A 17,335-nucleotide genomic window follows, 5' to 3' on the forward strand; every position below is an offset into this window, starting at 1 on the left:
CATAAATATCTAATTTTCTTCAAACTGACCTATAGAATCAATGCATTCTTAATCTTGGAATTCTTACTTGTATTAATTGAGAAGCTGATTCTAAAATGGAAATAGAAAAATTCTCAAAATAGCCAAGACTCTCTTGGATATGAAGAACAAGGTAGGATCACTTTCTTTATAGGATAACGAGGCTTATTATAAAGATAAAATAATTAAGACAGAGTGGGCTTATTATTCTAAGAAGAGAGAATCCAGAAATAGACTCATACACGCGATTTGTGACAAAAGTAAGATGAACATCCATCCTGGTTTGCCGAAGACAGGCTGTTCCCAGGACACAGAACTTTCAGGACTAAAACTAGGAAAGTTCCAGGAAAATTGGGATGAGATGGTCATCCTAGACAAGGTGGCACTTCAGAGCAGTGAGGAAAGTATGCTCTTTTCAAGAAATTATAGTGGGGCCATTGGATAGTCATGTAAAATAAAAGAAACAAAGCCCTTACATCACACTATGTATAGAAATACATTTCAGGTGAATTGTAAATCTAAACGGAAAGGCAAAATAACACTTTTAAAAGATTACGTAGTAGACTATCTTCAAAATCTAGGAATATGGAAAGATTTCTTAGGACCCAAAAAAGACTTTGTCATGAAGGAAAACAATGATAAAATGGATAACATAAAATGAAAAATTTCTGACACCATTCAGAATGAAAAAGAAAACCATGGACTGGAAGATACTTGCAACTCATAGGTGAATATATAAAGAACTGCTACAAATCAATTATTTTAAAAAAAGATAATCCAGAGGAAAAGGGGAGCAGGTACTTCAAAAGACAATAAATATCTAATAAACATACAAAAAGATGCTGAATGTCATTAACCATCAAGAAATGTAAATAAAACCATAATAGTACACCATTAAATGCTCATAAAATGAATAAACTTCAAAAGATTGACAATATCAAATATTGATGAGGATGTAGAACGCAAACTTTCATATACTGCTTAAGGGAGTGTGGACGGATGAACTTCTTCAGAAAGCTCTTTGGCAGTACCTTCTAAAATGGGACAGAGGCGTACTCTACCACCCAGTAACTCAGTGCTAGGAATAAATGCTACAGAAATGTGTGCATAAAACATTTAAAAATGTTCAAAGCAGTCGTATTCATAAGAGGCTAAAAATTGAAGTAACCCAAGTGTCTATGAAGAGTGGGATAGATAAATAAATTGTGGATATTCATATGTTCCTATACGGCAGCGACAATGAATGAACTTCACGTACATATCACAAGATGGATGAATTCCACAAGCATATTATTGGGGAAAACAAACCAGACACAAAGGAATGCATACTCTTAGGATTCCATTTATATATAACAGGCAGTTTGTGACTGGAAGAAGTAAGGATGTTACCTTTGGAGAAAAGGAAGAGAGAAATGAGCAGAAAGGACCATGACTGGGAGCCTTCTGCGGTGTGATTAATATTCTTTTTTTTTTTACCTGGTTGTTCATTTACTAGTTATGTTTACTTTATGATAACATGTCAAACTGTATACTTGTAATTTTGTACTTCTCTCTATGTCTTTTATACTTCAAAAAATGTTTAAAAATTTAATTATAAGTGGCGGTTCTTTTGAGATTGGCCTAGCAGAGTGTTAAGACTAGAGGCCAGAAAGCAGTTAAGAAGATACTGCAACAGCCCCAATGATGGATGATGGGGTTAAACTAAGAAAGTTGCAGAAAAGTGTTGAGGATAAAAATGAATTGTTTACATATATCTAAACTGAGTGTCTATTTTTAATTTTAAATTAAAATGTCAGTTCCTCAAGTGAACTAGCCGCATTTATGTGGTCAATGGTCCCATGAGGCTTGTGGGTACTACAATGGACAGCACAACTCTAAATAATGGTGATGAAACATAGTGGTAGCAAAATATATTTTGTAATTTTACGCCTATTTATCATCTGGATACCCATTATCTGGGCAGCCTTTTAAAAAATTAAATATATATCTATTTTCTAATTATGAAATAAATGAAAATGCTTGAGAAAAAAATTCTGGGTACCCTGCTTCCCGGAAATTTCAGGCTCAATGCTATTTAGCGGATGTATCATATATGACTTCTGAAAGAGGAACTTTACAACAATATGAATGACTTCTCATTATTAAGGAAACAGAGCAATAGACTTATTTTAATGCTGCTCCTGTTGACCACTTATTAACCAGTCTGTCCATGAGTATGAGAAAGGAAATAACTCATAATGTTTGCTTGCCCTATTAGAACATCTTGTCTTCCTTTTGAGTATATTTTTATTTCTTGGGTTTGGGGTTATGCTCTGTCCTCCACTTCCTAGCACTGACTCTAGTTTCTTTAAACAGACAATAACAGAGGTGAGTATTTTTCAAGATACCTTGTGGTATGTGGCCTTGATATCAAAATCACAACATTCCAGTAGAGAGCACTGCTGCCATTCAATTTCTGCGGAATGATCTACGCTTGGCTAAGTCCAAGGCATATGTTTATAAATACTATTCATGCTGTATTTTTGACAGCTTACATTTCCAGAGAACTTCATCAGTTTCAGGTGTGAAGGACAGGCTTGACCTTAATTTGATTCTGTCTGGAGCAGTTTGTTCTCAAACATGGTCCAGAGTTAATGAGGAAAATATTGAAATCCAGGTTCAAAACATGGAAAAGTCATTTGCTGTTATAATTGATGGTACACCTCTATAAGTCTCTGCTGAATAATTTCCTGCCTTGGATAATTTCCACCCTCTTGGCTTTCAGTAATAGCAGAAGCAACTGCATAATCAAATTAGCCAATGGTCGGAGACAAGTTTCTTACTTTCCTCACCATGGCTAAGATGAACACAAAACTCAAAGTAAAGTAATAATAATGATAATAAGACAAAACTTGCCTCTCAATCTCCACTGCCCTCCCTTAAATCCTGACAAATAGGAATAGAGAAAACATTCCAAGCTAAACTAAGAATCTTGCTTTGGGAAGTGATTGCCCAGAATATTCTATTGTGTCTTCAGCAAGGACATTGTTTGCCAATATAGACAGGTCAGCAATTGTCTGAAACAGTTATTGAATATTCCACTATCCCTTGTTGGAACATCATGATTAGACACTTATAGGTATATAAAATATATAAAGGGCTGAGTGTGTGTTAAATATGTGAGACAGAATAATAGATTGGCTGCCATCTGGCAAATAAGTTATCTTCCCAGATCTACTATTGACTCAGAATAAGTGCCTTAAACAATGCATATCTCCATTTTCTAAGCAACCCAGTGTCAGGTAGCACCACCTAGTTCACTGGAGGCTTGGTTTTGAGGAAGAACAATGAAAGAGTAATAGTATTTTTAATAAAGAAGATCTTTATAAAAAACATGCATGATCACAGCTGGCAAGACTTCAGTGATAACCCCAAAGGCTCATGTTAGTCAATGACTTACTCTCTCCATAGAAATTTAACAGAGCAGCTAATAAGGAGCCACATGACTAACTTGAGCATACTTGAGCATTGTTCTAACCTTCACTTCTTGTCCCCTCCCAATTATCTTTAAGAGGGATTTTAATTAGGGGCCGGGCGTGGTGGTGTAGCAGTTAGGTTCGCACATTCCGCTTCTCAGCGGCCCGGGGTTCACGAGTTCGGATCCCAGGTGCAGACATGGCACCGCTGGGCAAAAACCATGCTGTAGTAGGCGTCCCATGTATAAAGCAGAGGAAGATGGGCATGCATGTTAGCTCAGGGCCGGTCTTCCTCAGCAAAAAGAGGAGGATTGGCAGTAATTAGCTCAGGGCTAATCTTCCTCAAAAAAAAAAAAAAAGAGGAATTTTAATTAAAACATAAAGTGCCTCAAAAGTAGGCAACATAAAAACAGGAAAATTAAGGATCTGAATCATCTACCAATAATCAGGCACATAACAGAGTGAGCTGGTTTTCTCCATCACTAGGAAAATCTGCCACAAGCAGAGGAGTTGTTTTTATGGTCATCAAATAACTTTAAACATTAATTATCAATGCACTGAGCTATTTGTAAATATTCTCCTGATATACCGTTTCTAAGCAGGCAGTTCTTAATTTTCATACTTTAAATCGATTAATGTGATTTTTTTTGCCATTACAGTTTCCAAAAATGTATATTTAATACAATCTTCATTAAAGTGTGGAGTACGTGAGGACAGTCTATTGTTAATTCTGTCTCTTGGGAATATGGCTGTCTGCAATTAGATTGAATTCCCTCTGAAGGAATGCCTTCTTCATCTTTGCATGCCGCTGTCTACCATAGCACCCGACATTTAGTGGGTACTTAATAGATACATATGGAAGTGAGCTGAACACAAGGTTGTGTTAGGCAGGGTCATTTTCCTGGAGATCAGAATTATAAAAGTCTTAAAGAAGTTGATAGAAATAATTGGTCAAGAAGTGTCTGGATGGTACATCAAGAAAAAAACATGGTTTAGGATAAGTGGATGGAAGTATGTCTGCCCAACGAAGAACACTGGTCATAACTGGGCCAAGAATTGATATTCCACCCAAGATGAACAAATTAGATTTACCTTCTGGAAATTTGGCATTAGGACTTATAGACATCAGTAATTCTATACTAAAGTAATGTATAGCCATATTACACTAGAATTTATAAGACTACAGCATTTGCAAAGGTCAGAATAAGATAATGTATGAAAATATCATTTTGGAAAGAGTAGGCACTAGATTTTTGACTGAATGAGGAAAAATACTTGGCTCAATTGTACCTTAATCTATTTAATTATAATGCAGAGTCAAAAACCATAGGGAAAGATCATTTTGTTTAGCAATTTTAGTTATCTTTAAATTCCTGTGGATTCTGTTTGGCATTTATTTAATTCTTGGACTCTTTGCATTCTTGTAACCTCTGTTTAATTGGTTAGCTGTTCAGCCCATGATTTTTCCAAGTAGGTTCATAAGTATAACCTGGTCTTTCTCATGGAAGCAGTCAACATGGAGTAGGAGGGCCTAAAGCCACCTTTAACTCTGACCTATCCTTGAGGATTAATGACCAGGGTTTCTTAGGGACTAGTTGAACTGCTGAGAAGAAAGAGAAAGTGAGTGGGGAGAGGAAAAGGAAATAGAGAAAAAGAGGGCCACAGATGGGAGTGGCAAGCTTGAGAACTGCTGCTGGATTTTTATGATTTTACTTCATACCTTAAAGTGCCGTTTTATGTAAAATATTATTTAACACTTTTAATGTATACCTTTTGATAATTGATCAAGTTATGTATATAGTTGTTGACTGATATAACCATCCTGTATTATGCATGTGGAATGAATGGGCTTGCAAATGGAGTGACGCCCTCCCGAATTCTCTTTCCCTCCCATCCCTCAATCTCCACCTCCTTCCAGCTCTGCCTAGTGGCCTTCCCATCCTGCAGTGCACTGTCACTTAAATCAAGTTACCTTTTATTAAAAATTCCCATGGTTTCAGGCTTCATAAAAATTCACAATTCTGAAACTAGGGAGACAAGAGGTGAAAGCAGGATCGTCGAGTTTTATTAATATTTTTAAATATCAATTTTAGGACACTGCTAGAAGCCAAAGCAAAATGTTCTCTGAAATCTGTTCAGTGGGTTCATGCACATACTAGTTAAATTTTTATTTACGCAGTCCTGTGACTATTCATCTGGAAAATATGAAATTGCTTGAGTTGTCAAAATCAAGAAATAATTTTTCAAAACCAAAGAAAAAAATAAACATGAGGAAAGGTTTTTCAGAATGGTTTTTCTGTGCTGACTGTGAAAATGACAGTCCAGAAGTAAAAAGGAGCTGTAAAAAATCACAGATTGGGGAAAGTTAAGTATCATTCAATAATTATATGTAATTTACTTCCATGTGTGATACAAAATTATATTTTCTGCAAATATATTTAGAATATCTCTGGAGGAATACACAAACTGTTAGTATGAATGCTTCCAGGGAGAGAAGAAGGGGGTGAGAGGTACCAAGGAGATTTGTCTTGTACAGTATATTTTTTGTACTTTTTGAATTTTTTATTATGCGTATGTAATTCTATTTTTTCAATTTGTTCTAAAGAAATCACCATTTATCTAAGTAAACAGTAAGCCTAAATAAATTCTGATCATTAGGTGTAAAATGTTTTTAATCAATAATGCCTCTCCATGCCATGACTTCTTGGTTAGACCTTTTTTAAACGTCCATGTTTAGGGAGATCTTAAGTGCATTTCCTATAGAGACAATTCTGTTCTATTAGCCTCATGCTATGGGAAGAAATGGAAGTGTTACTATAATAGCCTAGGCGTGAATTGGTGAAAGGATGGAATCAGGCTAAATTGGAATTGGAAGCAGCAGGAAAAAAAAAGGAGATGAACAAGGGAAACAAGTTTTGGGGCCAGTTTTAAAATCAGCAGGCCCCATGGACCGTCTAAATTCTGATCTCCTTAAAGCCTTTATCATTCTCTTGTGGCCTGAAAGAGAACATTATCTCTAGGGGTTTGACTCTCAGGGGAGAGAACACAGATACCCAAGTCTAACCAAAAGACCTCAATTGTGCGAAGAAGACTTACCAAGGGCATTTGTTAATGTACCATTCAATGGGAACTGTCTCTCTGCTGCTGCCGTGTATATAACTTATTTTTTAGACTGGAAAATTTCAAAGATATAAAAACATAAGATGTATAATGAACCTCCATGTACCTATCACCCACTTTCCCTCCCCCGGGACTATTCTGAAGCAATCCCATGCACCGTTGTGTCTTTAAACATTTCCATTTGTATCACTAAATCCTAAGAATTCTTTTTTAACAAAAGTTAACCATCATAAAATGTCTCCACCTACAAATTAATTATACTTTCTTAATGTCATGCAATTTCCAGTCAGTATCCAGATTTCCCCAATTGTCTTAGAATGTTTTTGGTTGAATAAGAATCCAAATATGGTCCATACATTGCGATTGATTTAGAGACGCCTCTTCAGAATTTTTAAGTCTATGAATTTCTCTTTCCATCTCCCTCTTTCACTTTCCTTGCAAATTTTGTTATTGTCACTGTTGAATAAACCAGTTTCCTTGTTCTGTAGTTTCCCATAGGGATTACAATCAAATTACTGTTTTAAAGGCACTTAGGATAGTTACTCACTGTATGATCATGCCTCTAACTTGATATAGAGTTAGATTCATTTGTCTTTTTCTTAATTTCAATACTTAGGAATTGTTTTTTTAATTTAATTTTTATTTCATAATTATGTAAAATATACGCATAATTCCAAAGTCAAAACCACAAAACAAAGTATATTCAAAGATCAACTTCAGTCCCTTTCACCATGCTACTCCCTCCTCCATTAGTAACCATTGTGTGTAATTTTATAATTTATCCTCCTGTTTTTTTAAAGCATATGTATATTCATATCCATCTCTGAGATAAATGGTAGCACGCTGTACATGATTTTATCCACCTTACTTTTTAAGAAATTTCTTCTGGAGATCACTCTATAGTAGTATAGAGAGATAGTCTTCCCTCCCGTTTAGAGCTCGAACCGTCTCATTGCGCAGATAGAGAGTGGTCCATTAGGCGAGTCCTCACTGATGGACATGGAGTTGTTTGCCTGCCACCCTCTTTTGAAGTGTCAACTACACATGGTCTATGCACTTCAGAGGGTTCAAGGTTCCACTGCCTCACCACAGAGACCAGATGTGCTGGCAGTTCTTTTGACTGCCATCCCGTTCTTTTGACTGCCATCCTTCCTTCCTAGACGCCCTCTATTTCTCAGCTTCCTGCCTCTCTTTTCTCCTACCCTCGCCCGTTCTCCTGCATTGTCCTTGCTTCACTCTGTGTTGAGGGCATGTTGTACTCTGCAATATCTTGAAGGACCTCATGTTTTCTTCTCCTTTCTCTCTAGGGAGAAGGTCAAAGGAGCTCTTTATTTTCCTTCAGAAACATTATTATTTTGATAAAATAAATGGGCTTTCAGGCAGAGTCACCAGGGAGAAAACCTCCTTACAAAATAATACCCTCATTTCCAGTACTTCCTGGTTTCTGAGAATATAAATTATTAAGCATTCTCGTTTCAAACATTTCCAGCCACAGCTGCCCAAAAGGTACCAAATACAGCACAATGCCTCAAGAGTTATGAGCCATGGAGCATGGAAAGGATGATGGATATGTGCATCCTGCGGGTCCTCCTTTAAAATTCACTTACAACTGGGAGAAGTTCTACAACAATTCACTAACACTTCAGTGTGGTTGTGTTTGTCAAAGAGGTTGGCCATACTGAGAGCTAGAGCAGGACTCTGAGCACCTGGGATTGAAGGCGTAGAGTTAAGGAAACGAACAAAGACCTAAAAGACAAGAAGAGTGAGGATGGGAGGGGAGGCTATGCAAAAGAAGTTACAGATGCTTCAGCGTCTCTCCCTTTTAACCTTGACCTCCTAGGTCCCCCAAACTCACATTCTAGGCAGATCTGGACCTGCCCCTTCATGCATTCATCCATACCCTCTTTTTTTACACAAGTGTTAGCACATCCTGCACATGGTTCTACCCATGGTTTTGTTTTGTTTGCTGAGGAAGATTAGCCCTGAACTAGCATCTATTGCCAATCCTCCTCTTTTTTCGCTTGAGGGAGATTAACCCTGAGCTGACATCTGTGCCAATCTTCCTCCACTTTACATGCGGGTTGCTGCCATAGCATGGCTGATGAGTGGTGTAGTATAGGTCTGTGCCTGGGATCCGGACCTGAGAACCCAGGCCACCAAGGCAGAGCATGCCAAACTTAATCACTACACCACAGGGCTGGCCCCTACCTATTGGTTTTTTCGTTCAACAATAACTCAGACTTTTTCATATTAAAAAGAACTTTCCACTTTTTTACAGCTGCCTAGTATTCTATTGAAAGCATGTATCATAATTTATTTAACTAGACCTCTATTCATTAATGTTTAGGTTATTTTCAATATTCTACTATTACAAACAATGATGTTACCTTGAACAGGCTTCATTTTGCCTGTCAAAAGCATATCTGCCATCTAAACTCCTAAAAATGGATCTGCTGGCTCAAAGAGCTATGCATTTATAATTGTGATAGGTACTGTTAATCTGCCCACTATGAAAGCTGGAAATTTGCCTTCCCAAGAAATGGATGGCAGAGCCTGTTTCTCCCAGCCTTGCCAACACCATATGGTATCTCATTTTTGAATTTTATCCTGTCTGATAGCTTGAAAAATGGTATCTTGGTGTAGTTTCCATTTTCATTTCTCTTATTGTGAGTGAGATTAAGCATCTCTTCATTTGTTTGGGGTTTTACACATTAAGGAATTTTTTGTTCATATCCTCTGCCCATTTTTCTATTGGGTTCTTTATAAACTGGCCAGAATTCTATATCAGGGACACAATCCTTTGTCTTTGATTTCAGTTCTGACTACTTTTTCCCATTTTAATCTTTTCATCCATATTTTTATTTTACTCATGGTATTTTTGTCATGCAGAAGTTATTTTTTTAATGCAGCAAAGTGTAACAATATATTTTTATGACATAGATTTTGTGTCCCAATTTAAAAAATCTGGTGAAGAAGAAATTTAATTGTGCATTGAAAATGCGTAGCAAAACTTGAGGGTAAAGAAATATTTAAAAGACTGAGAAACACTGGCAGATTATGGAGAGTTCACAAAGCCTCACCTTCAAAGTGCTGCCATAATAAAAGTCTGGTTGGAAGGGCCACACCTGTTCTTGTGCCAGTTTGGGGCAGGGGTAGAAACTATCAAGAAATTGACGGCTAGGCCTTTTTTTTAAAATTGATGTATAACACACATATAATAAATTGAATAAAGTTCACTAGTTTTAAGTATACAGCTCAATAAATTTTCACATGCGAAGATTTCCTGTATAATTACCACCCAGATCAAGATACTATGAACACCAAGTTCTTGATCACCTGGCAAATGGAGGAAGAAGGGATGTTTAGTTCTGAGGGTTAGAGAAATTTGTCCTTTGTGTAGTGGAGTGGGAGGAGTAAAGGGAAGGAAGAACCACGGACAAGGGTCAAACAAGCATTGTTGGGAGGAGCCCACCTCAGTCTATTCAAAGGACCTAAGGGTCCTCCCTGAATTCTCACTCTTGTTAGAATTTATTCACATGGAAGAAAAGAAAACAAGGCTATTGAGCATCCAAAACAAACAGGATGGGGTGGCTCAGGTGTCTTCGCAGGCCTGTGTCTTAGTGAACAAAATAAAGATAATTCTATGGAAGTACATTGAGGTGTGGCTTCCACATTAGAGATAATGTGGGTCGAAGATAAATATTCAGGAGAACTGACTGATGGCAATGAGCTGGCATTTATTCCTTTCTTCTTACTTTCATCTTTTCATCATCTCCTCCTCTCAGTAGGCCCAACCTAAATCTCCAGGTGGATGGAGGAGAGGCAAAATAAGAACAAAAACAGGTCAAAGTGAAGGTAAGGCACAGACCAAACCCTCATTCACCTCCTACCTCCCACTGCTATTCTTCCCAAGTCCTTTCTATATTATTATAAGAGTTACTGAGGTGTAAAGAGCACAAAAGGGTAGAAAATGAAAAGTAAAACTCTTCTCCCATCCACCCCACACCCTATACAGGTTCCACTCCCTAGAGGCAACTGTCAAGGGAAATCTCCCTATTCCAACTGTTTCCTTCCACACGGATGTGTCAGTCCTGGCCTCTCTCCGTTCTACCACGGAATTCATTTTACAAATGGTTTAATCTGGGTGGTGAATTTGAGAAGGATAAACCACGTGTGCTTAGCTTAGCTCCTTCCTGTCTTTCCCTGGGAGTTGGAGCTCCAGGGGCAGGCGTTCTCTGCCCCTTTTCCAGGTGTGGGCTCTTCCCGCAATGTGGGGAGGGCTGCCCCGGCCCAGCACTTTTATAACTGCATGGATAAAGTTGTCTTCGTGGAGTGCATTAAACAAGGCTTTTAGCTCTCACAGCAAGCTATGCACTCCAGCTTAGCCTTTATTAATAATAAAGTAACATTCGCATCTCCCGTCAACCTATCCTTGTCTGTTCCCCAATTTGTTCAGTAACAAACAAAGAGGGGCTCCATTGATTGGTGCTCCAATACCACCTACTTAAGAACTGTTTGGGATTTTAGTTCAAAACATAATGAGGGATCTAGCTCACTAACTAGCCTTTTCCTCCAAGAACTTGTTAACCTTTTTTTTAAATTTATTTTTAGCTCTACTACTGGCAATCTTTGTAACTTTAAAGAACTGTGTCTTCTATCTCTTAATCCATCTAGTTCAGATAGTATTTCTCAACTCTCCAATTTATAAAATGAGGAATTAGGTCCTTACATTTTGCTCCAACTCTCCTCCTCCACCTTCCAGCTTATCAGCTCTACTTTTAATGTTTTACACTATTAAAGCTTATAATATTTTCATCTCATGTAGATTTACATAAATGCAATTATTATAATTAAATGTTCTAAACCGTCTAAAGGATGAATTATGAAAACTGAAAAACAATTATAAATATTTTTAAATGAATAAGGAAATGCTATTCTCAGCAGAACACAGGGTGTCATCGGACCCACAAAGACTGAAACATAATCCTACATCAATAAACCTGTTCTGCTTGAAGGAATCTTTTCCAATGTCAGGGTCAAATGGATATTCTTTTCTTACGTTCCATCAATCACTCAATATCATGCCACATTTTTAGTTTGCTTCATATTTAGACAATGGGTTTTATACAGATCATTGTTTCCCCCATTATATTAGTCTGGCTTGGGCTTCCATAACAAAATACCAGAGACTGGGTGGCTTAAACAACAGACATTTATTTTCTCACAGTTCTGGATACTGGGAGTCCAAGATCAAGGCATCAGAAGGATTGGTTTCTGGTGAGTCCTCCCTTCTGGGCTTGTAGATGGCACCTTCTCCCTGTATCCTCACATGGCCTTTCCTCTCTACATGGGTTGAGAGAGAACAATCTCCCGTAAGACTTCCCTCTCCTTATAAAGACGCCGGTCCTATAAGATTGGGATCCCACCTTTATGACCTCATTTAACCTTAATTACCTCCCTAAAGACCCCATTTCCAAGTACAATCACATTGAGGGTTAGAGTTTCAACATATGAATTTTGGAAGGACACAGTTTAGTCCATAGCACTCATGTTTGTTTAAAATCTACACATTCAATAAATACTAGAATAGCTCTTCCCCTATGTCTGTAAATAGGGAACATATCCTTTACCAAGCCAGCCCTGGTGGTCTAGTGGTTAAGATTTGGCACTCTCATTACCGCAGCCTGGGTTCGTTTCCCGGTCAGGGAACCACACCACCCATCTGTCGGTTGTCAGATTGTAGCAGCTGCATGTTGGTGTGATGCTGAAAGCTTTGCCAACCCTATTTCAAATACCAGCAGGGTTGCTCATGGTAGACAGGTTTCAGCAGAGCTTTCAGACTAGACAGATGAGGAAGGAGGACCCGGCCACCCACTTCTGAAAAAATTGGCCACAAAAACCCTATGAATAGCAGTGGAGCATTGGCTGATACAGTGCTGGAAGGTGAGAGGATGGCACAAGAAGACCAGGCAGGGTTCTGCTTGCTGGACACAGGGTCACTAGGAGTCAGAATCAACTCACCAGCACTAACAACAACAACAAATCATTTTCTAAGTGTCTAGAAAGTAACCTGAGGATGCCCTAAAACTAAACCATGGGCTCTGGAAAATACGCCTAAAGTTGTAAAATTCCCAGGCCAAATTATTCTTGTCTTCACATTAGAGAAAACTCAGATTCTTTTTTTTTGCTTTTTAGATTGGCCCCTGAGCTAACATCTGTTGCCAATCTTTTTTTTTTTCTTTCTCCTTCCCAAAGCCCCCCAGCACATAGTTGTATATTCTAGTTGCAGGTCCTTCAAGTTGTGCCATGTGGGATGCCACCTCAGCATGGCTTATGAGTGGTGCCATGTCCATGCCCAGGATCCAAACCAGCAAAACCCTGGGCCGCCAAAGCAGAGCACACAAACTTAACCACTCGGCCACAGGGCCGGCCCCTCAAATTCTTATCTAGGGCCTAGAACTCCCCATGAGATGATCTAGGACTGGGCATTGTTCCTGAAAGCACTGAGGACCACGCCCTCCACCTCCACCTCCTCTCTCCACCACTCCCACGTGCTAATAAGGTTGAATGATACTCTGCCCTACATCCAGAATGAAAACGCCATGGCCCAGGTGAGCACTGTCCTGTCCTCATAAAACCATAGAGTGAAAGGTATCTTAGATATCCACTTGTCCAGACTTCCTCATTTTATACTTGAGAAAACTGAAACCCAGAAAATTTGGATGATATTTTACACCCAAATTACACAGCAAGGTATATTAGAACCCAAGACTCCTGACGTTTTGTTCTGTGTCCTGTCCACGAAGCCATGAGGCTTTTCAGTTCCCCTCAATGAGCAGAGAGACTCTGAAATTCAGAGAAGCTGCTCAATTGTTATGGATAAATACCCATTCAACCACGAGTCAGAACTGTAAATTGTGACTCTATTCCGAAGTTTGGTGTCTAGTTACTGTCAAGAGCTGAAATGGAGAAAGCTGAGCTGCCAGGTGTTGAGGTGGTCAGTTAAGACAACAAGCCAAACTGAAAGTAACAGTTAAGCCTTTATTCACTGACTGCAACAGTATAATCAAGAGGCAAAGCACGAAAAAGCACCGGCTCCCTTGGTGCTCCCCACCATCAGCTCCAGCGGGGGGTCAGATGTATCAGCCCAGATTGGGGGATTGTCTTACTGCTGGGGAGGCCCTGGGATGGTGGGGGAGAGCAAGGAGTGGAAAAGTACTGAATACTGAGTCAGAATGTAGAAAAGTGACTTGAAAGCCCCTTGATAAGGAGGCCTCTGAATGCAGGCATTCAGACTGGGAGTGTGGATACACTAAGAGCATCGCCAGCCTGTGTGGGGCTGAGTCTTTGACTGCAACTCCCTCCAGACTATGCACCCAGCGTGGGAGGGCAGCTTTACCTTAAGAGGCCTGCCACGTAAAGCCTTTGTAATTGCCTGTGGTCCAGCTTGAAAGATCACACATAGGATTTTGGTCTGGAGCCAGACTCCTCAATTACGTATGGTAACGGCACCTTTTCATGTCCCTAGACATGCTTACTAATACTCTGCAACTCCCTAGACATCACTTTCGCTTAATGCATATTTTGGTTATCACATTTAACTATCATCAGAATAAAGCTAATTATCACCAAATTTTTCTCCAACTGCTACAGTTGGACATTATTATGCTTTATTATGAGTGCTTTTCTGTGTTCAAATACAGAGCTGGGAACATTGCAAGATCTCAATAAATACATGCTTATATTTCTTTTTTTGTTTGTTTTGGTTACTATAAAGATCTGAATATAATTAATGGTCCATTATATTTTCTTTGTGCTATATGGCTTTTAAATTTACTTCCTAATTTTGTTATCCCATTCATTGTAAATGGTTTTAGTTATAATCTGCTCAAATCTTTCTTGGTGGAAATAATTTTGGCAGAAATAATCTTGGTGGAAATAGAGATGATAATTTAATGAAGATATTAAAGTTATGTCAACTGGTAAGTAAAAAGTTGTGGCTGCTCCCTGAGGAGATTTCATCCTAAGAAAAGATATTCCAGATAGTATACATGAAGCCCCCTTCCCTATTCTTGCCTCCAGACCCCATCTCCTTCCCTGTCCTCAACACGTTCCCTACGACAGGAAAATCTGAAGAAAAAAAGGAATGGAAAAGAGAAGAAATTCACAGCCTGAGCCAGGACAAAGCATGTTTCCACCCATTTGTTAGGACCTTTCAAAACTTACTAAAGCAAATTTAGGTCTGTAAATGTGTATTTTAAAAGGTTGGATATTGAACGTGGAAGGGAAATTGAACTGCAGAGCAAGATTGAAGTGTTGTGTGAGATTTCGGTAATTGTGCCCATTAACTGAAAAAATATTTGCTTAGGATTTCTTTGCAGTAGAGCCCCTGGGTTAGCCAACAAAACTGGAATGTGCTGGCCAAGGGTGCTCTCCTGCCAATTTACCTACCACATTTTCAGAGCCAGAACATCTCCAGCTAGGCCTTCCTTTATTTAGTATATTTATATACCTTCCTCTATTTAAATAAATAACAAGCAGAATGTTAACAGACTGGATTAAAATGGAAATCCCCCACAAAAGAGAGAGTCACCATTAAGCCTCATCTTTCTGCTTCTCCCCAGCTCTGCCTCAGGCCTGGAACACGCTTTTCCCCCTGGGTTTATTATTATTTGTGTTAGACATACAGTAAAATTAACTTTTCTAATGGTGTGCTGTCCTATGAGGCTTGTTTGTTTGTTTGTTTTTGGAACACTTAAATGGCCTTGGGTGGAAAAGATATTAAAATTAGCTCTTAATTTCCTAGTTTTTTGTTTATTAAAGACAATTCTTAGCTGTTATTTAAAAGTAGGCCTCCAGTATTTCCCTTCCTTGTATTTTTTTTTTTATAACAGATTTGAAAGTCTTCCCTACCACCTTTCTCTTTTTATTCCCGGCCCACTCCCTTCACAATTTTTTGGTCTTTCTTCCACCTAACTCAGTCTGCTCCTATATGCAGGCAGCCAACAGGATACACCCTGTAAAATACATCTGGCATGACTTGCTGTTTTCTATCTTCACGTTGGGACTTAGAGAATAAGAATTTGGAAGCATAAGTTTTCCATCTTCTGAAAAAAATAATCCATGCTGTACCGATTGGCCTAAATTTTGAAAATCTGAGTTCAGTTGGCCTATGTTATGACTTTAATCAGAGGTTCTTTTGAATAGAGCCAAATCCCAGCGGCCCGAAGGTCTTTTAGGCTGGAAATAGGCAGCACTATTGCCTGGATCAGCAGGTGCAACCACACCCACTCCCAGCCCTGCCCTTCTCAGCACTGGTCAGAGCGTCACCCCTTCAGTGTGAGGCAGGAAGTAAACCCTGAATAAGGAAATAGAGGCAAAGACGCTCCCTCTATGGCCTGAGACTTCATCATCCAGAACCACTAAGGGTCCCTCGTTGCCTACCGGCCACTCTTTGGGGCCACCAGGAGTACAGTGACTGCTTCACCCTCCTCTTCATGAACAGAAGTAAAATTACCCTTGAGGATATTTGGTAAATTTTCCTCCCCATATATTAAATTTACTAAGAAGGACAAAATATATACATGAAGTCAACACATTTCCATCATTTACCCATAACTATATTAATTAACATTTCAGAATTACTATGTATTAGGATTAACTATAGAGTTATCCTTTTCAAAGGAAATCTACCAAACTTAGTCATAAGCAATGAGTCAGTCTCGTCCCAGAAATCACTCAGAGGGGACATATGAGCAAAGATAATGAAGACTTCCTCTTGGAAATATGCCAAAAAACAATATATAGAATAGGAAACCACTCCAGACTACTTCGTCTCTTAATATAAACCATACAGCAATATCATAAGCCACAGGGAAGAAAGAACTTGAATGAGAGGGCTACCAAATATTATCCAGCCCACTAGAACAACAACTTGCCAAGGCTTGAGGAGAAACTGTGCTTAACTTCTACTGTTACTAATAAAAATGAGGGTGTTTGGATTTTCATACAGGAAGACATTTTATCCACATATATATGTGCCATCAAGTAGCAAGGATGTCAGAGACTATCATCTCTATATTAAGGATCCCAGGAAGATGGGGTTCACAGACAGGGCCTTGGACTCTATGCTTCTTCCCAATATGGAGAAGCAGTTTCCATTTGGATCTGAAATCAGGACACTGATTATCCCACCAAGAATAATTGCCTTAATCATAATGGGGCACTTAACACAAAGGAACAAAGGAGGCAGCCCCCAGTCTCAGGTTCAAGATCACATCAAAGCAGTGAGATAAATAGGCCAGGGAGTTCTACCTGCTTTGTTCCCTGATGTGTCCCAAGCACATATCATGATTCCTGACACATAGTAGGTGATCAGTAAATATTTACCAAGTGAACGATTATATGCATGAATAAATAAGCAATGATTCGACATTTTTCACACTAAGGGCTGAACTATTCCTCGGTACCAGACATTTTGCAAAATGTTTTGGAAGTGTCCTTTGTTCGCTATTCAGCTACCAAATATATCTAAAATGATTATAAAGCAAGAGCAAAGGATAGCTCATTTTTTAAAAATTCAACAATCATGGACCTACTGTGCAAACCATTGTAACATATAAATGTAAGAGTTCTTATATGAAAAGCAAATTACAATACAGGTATGAGATAAAACAGAAGAACCCACAAAAGAGGATGAGCAGAGTGTAGATAGCATGAGAAAAAACAATGACTCTTGTTTT

This window comes from Equus quagga, chromosome 3 (genome assembly GCF_021613505.1).
Source record: "Equus quagga isolate Etosha38 chromosome 3, UCLA_HA_Equagga_1.0, whole genome shotgun sequence".
NCBI lineage: Eukaryota > Metazoa > Chordata > Mammalia > Perissodactyla > Equidae > Equus > Equus quagga.